This window comes from Acipenser ruthenus, chromosome 4 (assembly GCF_902713425.1).
Source record: "Acipenser ruthenus chromosome 4, fAciRut3.2 maternal haplotype, whole genome shotgun sequence".
Classification (NCBI taxonomy): domain Eukaryota; kingdom Metazoa; phylum Chordata; class Actinopteri; order Acipenseriformes; family Acipenseridae; genus Acipenser; species Acipenser ruthenus.
In genome coordinates, this window is record NC_081192.1 from 4092185 (window position 1) to 4101614 (window position 9430).

The window sequence follows — 9430 nt, forward strand, 5'->3', positions numbered from 1 at the left end:
CAAGTGATCTGCAGCTTCAGTTGTTTTTGCCACCAACACCAAACTGCACAAAATAAGGATTTTAGAAATGGGTAACATGACCTAGCATGTCAATGGTGTGTTACCCATAATCCTTCTGCAATTTTAGGTAATGCCACTGTATATAGCAAAAATCACTTGTTTGACCTTATATTTGGACCTGTGAATCTGACAGCTTTTGTTCCACTGTTAAAAGGACAGTGGTTCTGAATTGCCCTGAGTGTCCCGAATTCAAAAATACCAAATGTGAGCACCTTTTTGCTAACCGTTTCTCTCCAACCAGACACAACAAGTCTGAGATACAAGGTGTCACACACAGTAACTATACACAAAAAACATGTGGTTCCTACTGTTTATTTTTACCCTCTGATCGCTGAGTTTACGCCACTGAAGGAAAAAAAAAAAGTTGAAACTAGTACCTCCCACAAACTCGATACGTTACAGTGGTGTCATGTGATCAGAGTCAGGAGCAGGAAGTATCAACATACTTCCTGTATCTACCGTCAACATCAACAAAACAAGATGTAGACAAATAGTCAGATGTTACTTCAAAGCTGATTTCATGAAGCACAGCTCGATAAAACACCTAATAATCAAAGGTAAACTTTTTTTTATTATCAATCCTCATTGAAAAGAAAACGAAAGTTACACACAGACTGTTATTCTAATAGGCTGTAAATTACATTTAACAACTGCGTCACATCAAATATATTTTGTCGGTGAAATATAGTGAAATTAAATCCAACGACTGATATGTATGTAATAACTCCTCAATGAGCGACCCCGAGTGAAACAACAATCCAGATTTTTTTTTTTTTACCATGTATTTCAATTGGACGTACCACGTACGTCCTTAGCACTGGGAAATCGATTTTTTGGACGTAACAGGTACGTCTGTAGCACACAAAAGGTTAAGAAAGTTCGGAATTTTGTTATTGTTATTTATTTAGTTTTGTTTCCTTATTGCAGACTTTTCCCCATTGCCCATATGCCTAAGGGATTTTACATCAAGCCCGGGCGCCCCAGGTTTGGTTAATTTTAAATTTTATCCCAGGTTTGGAAATTGCAGTCATAATGTTGGTGGGCTAAGATATAAATTTAATGAAGGAAGAATATGCCGATTTTTTATGGCAACAAAAGAATAACTAGGATTCAAATTTGAAGATGATTTTGTTGCAAGAAACAGTGAAAATTATTTGTGCCATCTGCAGGCTGCCAAAGATAACCCACGCAATGTGGAAATATGTGGCGTAGCCAAGGGATGCTGCTTCTCAAACTATGTACCGTCTCCAGTTCTGCTCCTTTTTCTCCAGACATCATGCACAATTTCTTAGAAGGCATTGTACACATGTCCTAAAGTTAGTTATTAAGAAACTTCTTCATGACAAAGAGTGTACTCTCAATCAGCTCGATTTTGAAATTGCTTATGGAATAAATGACAGGTCATCAAAACCAGTGCGTATCACCGCAAGAATGCTGAGGAATAGTGGACGTCTATCTGGAAAAGCAACTGAGAAATTGACCCTCTTTCATCTGCTCCCACAGTTTATTAGAAGTCAAATTTCTGAGAACAAATACTGGACCATGTATTTACTGTGCTGTGAAATTGCAGACATCATACTGGCACTGTCTGTCAAGTCACCATGGATCCCTTACTTGAAACGCATCATTCTTGAGTTCATGGTGTCATAAAAATGCATTTCCTTGTTCACTATCCTCAGGCAATTTAGCCAAACACCTTTACTTCAAAAAGATTGCTGGGGTGATTGGGAACGTCCGTAATATCACAGGGACATTGGCAAGACAACATCAAATGCGTCAGTGTTGGGAACAATCGAATACAGATTTGCTAACACAGCTAATACACAGGAAGTACATCTCCAATCACTTTCACAATGTCTCAGCAGTTCTATCAGCACAAATTGGAAAGGATGTTGGTGATGAAAACATACAGAAAACTGTTAACAAAGTATCATACAATGTAGATGAATGTTTTGTGGTGGGTGTAGCACATGCAGAAGAAACCAATATTCTTTCTTATTAAGAGCATTTATGGATACCATGGTGGATGGTTCATGTGTGGCAAGCTTCCTGTGAAGTTCTCAAGTCACTTCCATGCATACCATGTAGAAGAGAGGCCTGAGAGGGCTGCATTTCAGGCAGGAGAGGAAATAGATTTTCATGGACTGGTCTGCTATGGTGTTAATGATGATCAGCTTTATGTATCGCTTTGTCACAAAGTGTGCAAAAAAAAGGAACTTATAAATAATATACTTGGAGCCCTCACATTACTGCCATTACAAAAGTCTTAACTTATTTCAGAACATTCTCTAATTGTATCTTGCACACACACACAATTGAACAAACAGCACCAAAAAGACATCCAAAACATTAGTCCTGGGTGTCTCTGTTAGATAGGTAAGTATAAACACTACTTTTACAGTTAATTCAGTTATTATTTTAGTATGTTTCAAATTATGGGGATTTTTTGGACACACAGTGATGTCTGGTTCCTTTAATTAAATGTTGGCATTAGGGTTACTAAGTTTTCTTAAGTACATGAGCAACATTAAAGGAGTACATCACTCTAAGGTGTGGTTTCATTCATCTGTATTGAATGCATTCATCTGCTAGTACAAAAACTGTAATTACTTAGACATTTTTGTTTGCATACCTAGGATTTCAGGTAACTACTGAAATTATCAATATAATCCTTGTCATGTCACAAGTGAGTGAGGTTGTGTGTAGATTTGGGGGTGTTATGTTTAAAAGAATACCTCAGTTACTCTCTCAATATGTTTTTTTTTTAATTCCCATATGGTTGCACAGACAGTGAAATTGATGGCAAAACACTTTCTGCATTAAATGACCGGATGATTGAATCCCTAATTCCTATAAAAAATAAAATAATAAAAATAGCAAATGATTTTCATAGAATTACTTGCTTCACTGAAAAGCAAGGCTCTGCCACATAAATCAACACTGGACACTCTTCAAGATACAGAAGCAACAACCTGCGATAGGTATTTTTAAAATGTATTTTAAGATATATTTTTATTATAGTTATCCTACACTATTCATAAGTGTTTGTATGACTAAAATGACTTTTATTAATTTCCTTAGGGAGGAACCAGTGAGTGCTTCGGCAGAGAGCAAGACATGCCCCATTGTATATCGCTTGCCAGGTTTTCCAGGAGTTCTTCAAAACAAACTTGAAAGTAAAACTGAGGATCTGATCACTTACACTTGGTATGTATAATAATATGTCTACTAAATAAATAATACATCTAGGAAATAGTATTACATCTAAAACAAAGGCAGTATTACAACAGCAGCAGACAGGAGATACAAGAGGAGGAGACTTGCAGCAAACAGGCCCCCATTACATGTGCTTTTATCTGGTCATACTGTCCACAACAGGGTCAATACAGAATTAAATCTAAGCATGTAGGCTAGCTAATGGGTTACTATTTTGGACTCGTTACAGCATCTATAGGATAACAATGTCAATATAAATGATTTATGAATGGTCTGATTGCCAAAAATCCTGAAATCTGACCACTGTGTGTCCTGCATTTCCTGGCCTGATGTAACCACCAGCCAACCTGGTCACACAGTGTTAATTCGTTCTTGGAAACTGGCCAGACTTAAGACATGGATCTCCCTTATCTGAGGGAATTTGAATCTTCCTGGAACCAGCTGCTCTGCTTGAAATGATGTTATAAACACATTGTTGAGATAATGTTATGAAATACTCTGTATTAAGCTTATAAGTAATATTGTAGGACTGTATTCCTTTTTGAATATTCTAGTATAATAGTAGAAAACTATTAATATAGGGTCTGTGAAAGTTTGAGTAATGGGAGCTCACTGAATTGAGGTTGTGCTGACTGATGAATATCTGTGAAAAGTACTAGCTTTCCTTATGTGAGAGCTGCCGGTGCAGAAACATATAACCTTGAGAGGAAAGGCAGAAAACGAACATCTCATTTAACTGGAGAATGTGTTCACAATCAAGTTTCTTATTAAATTTATTAAAGGGAATTTATTAAAGGGAATTAGTGGCAGCAGTGTGGAGTAGTGGTTAGGGCTCTGGACTCTTGACCGGAGGGTCGTGGGTTCAATCCCAGGTGGGGGACACTGCTGCTGTACCCTTGAGCAAGCTACTTTACCTAGATTGCTCCAGTAAAAAAATAATAATAATAAATTACTTTTTTTTAATAAAAATAAAATAAAACAAAAGGATTATGTGATTACTAGGACCTGAGTCAATATTTAAAACAGTATTTTTTTTTGGTGTAAATGAGTTGTGCACCACATGATACTATTGTTTTATTTTTTTATAAAGAAGCAATTTAACTTTGTACTAAAATGTGTACAGTCTAGGTTTGCATAATATGTCACATGTGTGTCAGCTACAACTCAGTTATAATTCTGCTGAGGAATCGCTGTCGTGGCTTGATCTGTAACATTTAGAAACACTTTTGGCAACTGTTTTATTTATCATTTCTAAATTATTCTTATTTGCTAAAAAAAAGTTGCAGAAGACTCTGTAACCTCTATGAATTAGGCCTTGTTGGTAAACGTGTATAAACATATCATTTACATTAATTTGAATTGATGACAGTTAATATGATATTGACAGAAAGATCACATCAGGGTTTGGGATGGTTGCAGACAAGATCATTGAGGAAAGCAGGAGAAAAACAACGGGCAAGCATCTTCTTGATTTACATGATGCAGCATGGCAAAAGGAAATGGACGAAACACATAGAGGTACCAGTCACTTATTAACATTGCATTGCACCTGTCATTTAGAAAAATGGCACTAAACTAGATCACGTTTTCATTCTAGTAAAACATTCTAGTTATTGTATGCACACCCTTTACAGTCTCTTTACACAGGAGACCATTTACATTTAACATTATTATAAAATGATCTTTAAGAATTCTGCTCTCTGATTGGCTGATTAGGGTTCTAAGCCACGGTGTTATCCCAGCAAAACAGAATGGCTTATTTTCCAGTTTATAATCACAATAACACACTCCAGGGCATGTATTCTGCTGATGACACACCAGGTGGGTAATTTCTGAATCATTGAGGTTTTCAATATTAGAAGTTTCACCTTGGGTCTTACAACCTACCAGCTAATTCATCTAACCAAAATGGATACATCACAATGACACATAGGAATATAATAAATATAATCAAAACTCTTAATTTTTTTTTTTTTTTGTATATTTCAGGTCTTAAAATAGCAGGTGCTGCATTGCTTCTTCCATATCTGTTCAAAGAGGAGCCAAATTTACTTTATGTGATTGACAAGGTAAATGTTTTATAATTTCCTTTTAACTTAGAATATATCTTGCGTATTTCTATTCTATAATCATACTTCTGCATTACTAAAGCATGAATCAGCCTTATAAAAGCTAGTCACATTTCTTTAAGAATTTTTAAAGTGAAGTGACTAAACACAGAGGTGTGCAGCTGTAACCCCACAAGTGAAAAGCTTAAAAGAGTGACGAAAAAGCAAATATGCAAATAAAAGCCTCAATTGCAGAATTATGGGTATGGGAATATGCAAATAAAGATGATCACAATATAATGTGAGCAAGAAGCTGCATCAGCATGCCAATTGCTTTTTTATTTTTAAAATACAGTGTAAGTGATTATTTTTTCTGTCGTTTTTAAGGACCTTTCATTACTATCCAGGGAAACCCTTTCCATTTTGATACAGAAATTGGTCTGAGAATGGATGGACAACATCTACTTGCTGAGGAACCTGAGGACCTCACCCAGGGATTCAGGCTTCTTTTTTTCCTTATATTTTGTGTACAATATGAAATACCCACAGAGAGCAAAACATAGCCTAATATTCATTGAGAAATGTATTTTGGGTACTCAAAGATCAGAAAGCCCCACCTACTTAGTGAGAATAGTAAAGTTTATTTTGTCAGATACCAGGTCAGGTAAGAAATAAGCCACAACAGGGTGTTGGCTATGCTATAATAACCACAGGCCCAGGGATTAGCCAACACAACCAGCACACTGGAGTGTCTTATTGAGCTTGAATAAAATGGGTTACTATCTTCTTTTTTTTTAGAAATAAAGATATACTTTAATATAGAAAGCACCTATTGATATAAAGATCATTTTAAAGATCCTTTTTTTTTACACTGAGAAAAATAGTCCTAATAAAGCCCTTTGTGAAAGTGGTCCACTATGAAAGGAGCTATATAAAATAAAGATTGATTGAGAATAAATTAAACAAATAAACAATGAATTGTTATGAGTAATTGGTTCATTAAAATGTTCTCTGGAATACAGTTCACTAAATTGAATGGCTGGCCGCACAACATGAAATATATTTTCTAAGTATTTTCTCTGCTTGTTTGAGGCGGTTGGCTTTTGAAAAATGTCAAAATTCTAAAATGGATGGATGGCTCAATATGTGTGATAAGCGTAAGTTGGCAGAAAAATAATAAGACTATCTGATTTATTTATTATTATTTTGTCTTTAATACATTTTTTAATATTTTTTATAATACTTGTGACTAAAGTTAGGTTTTTGTTTGTTTTATTCACAATGTAATTAAACTACTTACATTATGGATAATTAATATATTATTATTACTATGATTAAAGTTATAATTAATATATTTATATATCTACCTGTTAAGAAATATTGTCAGCCTTTCACTTATTTGAATTTTTATTATTCTAAGAGTAATGAAAAATATACAGACTGTGCAAATATTTATTAATATGTTTTCATTAATACATTTATTATTTTATCAATATTACATTGTCTTTAATCCATGTATTACTATTTTTGACAATATGTTTTACGCTATTTACCAGAATAAACATACATCTGTAAACAATGAACTTGAAAAGTAAAAACTTGTTACTAAGTTTAGTTTTATGTTTGTTTTATTATGTTTGTTTTATTTACATTGTAATTAAATGACTTAAGTTATGGATAATGTTATAAGTAGGATAATAACTCATATACTGTATTTATTTATCTACCTGTTAAGTAATGTGGCAATGTGCCCCGCCCCTGTGTGCATTTGTGTGTTATATGTTGTATGTTACGTGTGTTAATGTTGGTGTGTAGATATGGCTGCACGGGATATAAATGGGTGTGTGCAGCACGAGTTATTTAAAATGTATAATTGTATTTAGGCACAGGGATTGCACTTCACGTGCATTTAAAGTATTTAATATGTGAGCATGAGGTTGCACATAATTAATTCACGTGCTGTGGTTCAAGTGAATAATTAATTAGTAATTGAATCCCGGCACAACAGTATATATAGATGCACGTTTCACTCACTCGGGGTTGTGTGTTCAGGGCGAAAGAACGGGAGAGAGTGAGGAGATAAATTATAATCAATTGCTATGTCGTGCTGGAGGACCAGCACGGTACTTGTTTGTTTAGTGTTCGTCCCTGTGTGTTAGTGTCTGTTCGTTTTATTTGTCTGTTTATTTTGGCTAAAGTGCCGTGTCCTGTGTTTTGTTAAAACCTTTTTATTTATAATAAACCGGCGCAAGCAAGCGCCTTCATCATTTCATCTCATCTGTCCTGTCTGTGTTATTCATCTTCTGGTTCTGACGTCACCACTCAGCCAGCCGTGTGACAGTAATAAAAAGGGTTTCTTATGCTGGTACAGTGCTGTACCAGCATAAGAGGGAAAGTGCATCTAGTTTAAGTTCTGTCACCCACCTGGCTCCTGGGAATTTTGGTTCTGTGCAATGGCGTCAGAAATCTCTTAATGTAAACCCAGCTGTCTGTGAAGTGGCTTTTCTGCTTATGGAAAGCACCCACTCTACCCATTAAAAGGCCAAATTCACAAAAAAATGATTCCTTGGAAGTTCTTCCTGCAGTGAACATGCTGTACTTGTCGATATAAGCTGGATGCTTGCATGTCTTTGTCCAGTGAAGTTATTTGAAGTTGACATTTTGCCAAACATTACCACAACTACACAAGCCGTTCCTGGATGGAACAGCTTTAATGCCAAAATATCCACTGTCAAGTCTTCGATATCTGAGATAGGTTACTGCCCCGTTGTCTGCATCCCCAATGGAATACAGTACAGTATACACAGTTATGACAAATGTTCCTAAGATGACAAAGCAGTTGGGCCAAATATATACAGTCATCACTTTTGATGAGGCAATTTACTGTAAAGCTAAGGAAATTCAATGGCCTCGCCCCAAAGAGTTTGCAGATGTGGTTTTGTGACTCAGAGGAATGCACACTGCCATGACATTCCTTGCCTGTATCAGTCGATATGTAGAAGAGAGTGGATTGGAGGACTTGTTTGTAGATACAGGAGTTTATGGAAGCTGCAGCTCTGCTTAGGGGCACAGTTTATAATAGAGGAGTTAGAGCTCACAAGCTTGCTTCTGAAGCAATGCAACGTCTGTGTTGGCAAGCCTTTGGGAAGTGGGTCAAGCAGCAATGCGGACTGTGCCATGAATTTGATGAAAATGCCATTGACCTACAATACATGGCCTGTGCAGAAACCGATGAGCAGTTGCAACAGATCACAGAATCACTGACTGATAGTCAAAGAGGTTCATCAGCTCCTCATTTGCATTTTGGGATAGGTACCTTGATATGGTCCAAATCCTTCTAACATTCATCCGAGCTGAACATGATGCGTTATGGGATCTTCACCTAGCTTCTGTTACAGATATGCTGCCTTACTTCTTTACTCATGATCGCACCCATTATGCCCGCTGGGCAACAGTTCGTGCTGCAGACATGAATCTACTTCAAAATACTGCACTATCATCAGTTTTTACTGGACAACCACCCTGATTGTCGTTCTAATCAGAAATGTAATCAAATATGGACTGATATGGCTCTAGAACAAACTGAACAGGGACAGTAAAACAAGAGGTGGAATAACTGGATTTAGCTTGAAGCCAGAAGCTGTAAAGCGATGGATCCTAACAGCGCATGAATGCTCAGCCATCACAACAGCCCTGAAAGCACTGTGTGTCCTAAAGGAAGATGCTGCTAATCATGGACACAAAGAAGCAGGTCCAATGCGTATCAAACAGGATGAACTGGATGTTCAGAAAATCTTGAGTGTGTTGTATAATCTGTCTACCAATCCCTTCCAAATGGATGATGTTAAATATTGTAACAGGGCAGCAGTGTGGAGTAGTGGTTAGGGCTCTGGACTCTTGACCGGAGGGTTGTGGGTTCAATCCCCAGTGGGAGACACTGCTGTTGTACCCTTGAGCAAGGTACTTTACCTAGATTGCTCCAATAAAAACCCAACTGTATAAATGGGTAATTGTATGTAAAAATAATGTGATATCTGTATAATGTGAAATAATGTATAATGTGATACAATTGTAAGTTAAGAAATAAATAATAATAATAATAAATA

At 36.2% G+C, this 9430-nt stretch overlaps 1 long non-coding RNA gene across 1 annotated transcript; it reads left to right on the plus strand.

Moving 5' to 3' along the window:
• Positions 1-501: 501 nt before the first annotated feature.
• On the plus strand, positions 502-7589 carry LOC117399492 (uncharacterized). The gene is made up of 5 exons (XR_009327185.1): positions 502-617; positions 3142-3267; positions 4664-4794; positions 5266-5345; positions 5712-7589. It is a non-coding gene; the product is annotated as an uncharacterized LOC117399492 (long non-coding RNA).
• Positions 7590-9430: the final 1841 nt, after the last annotated feature.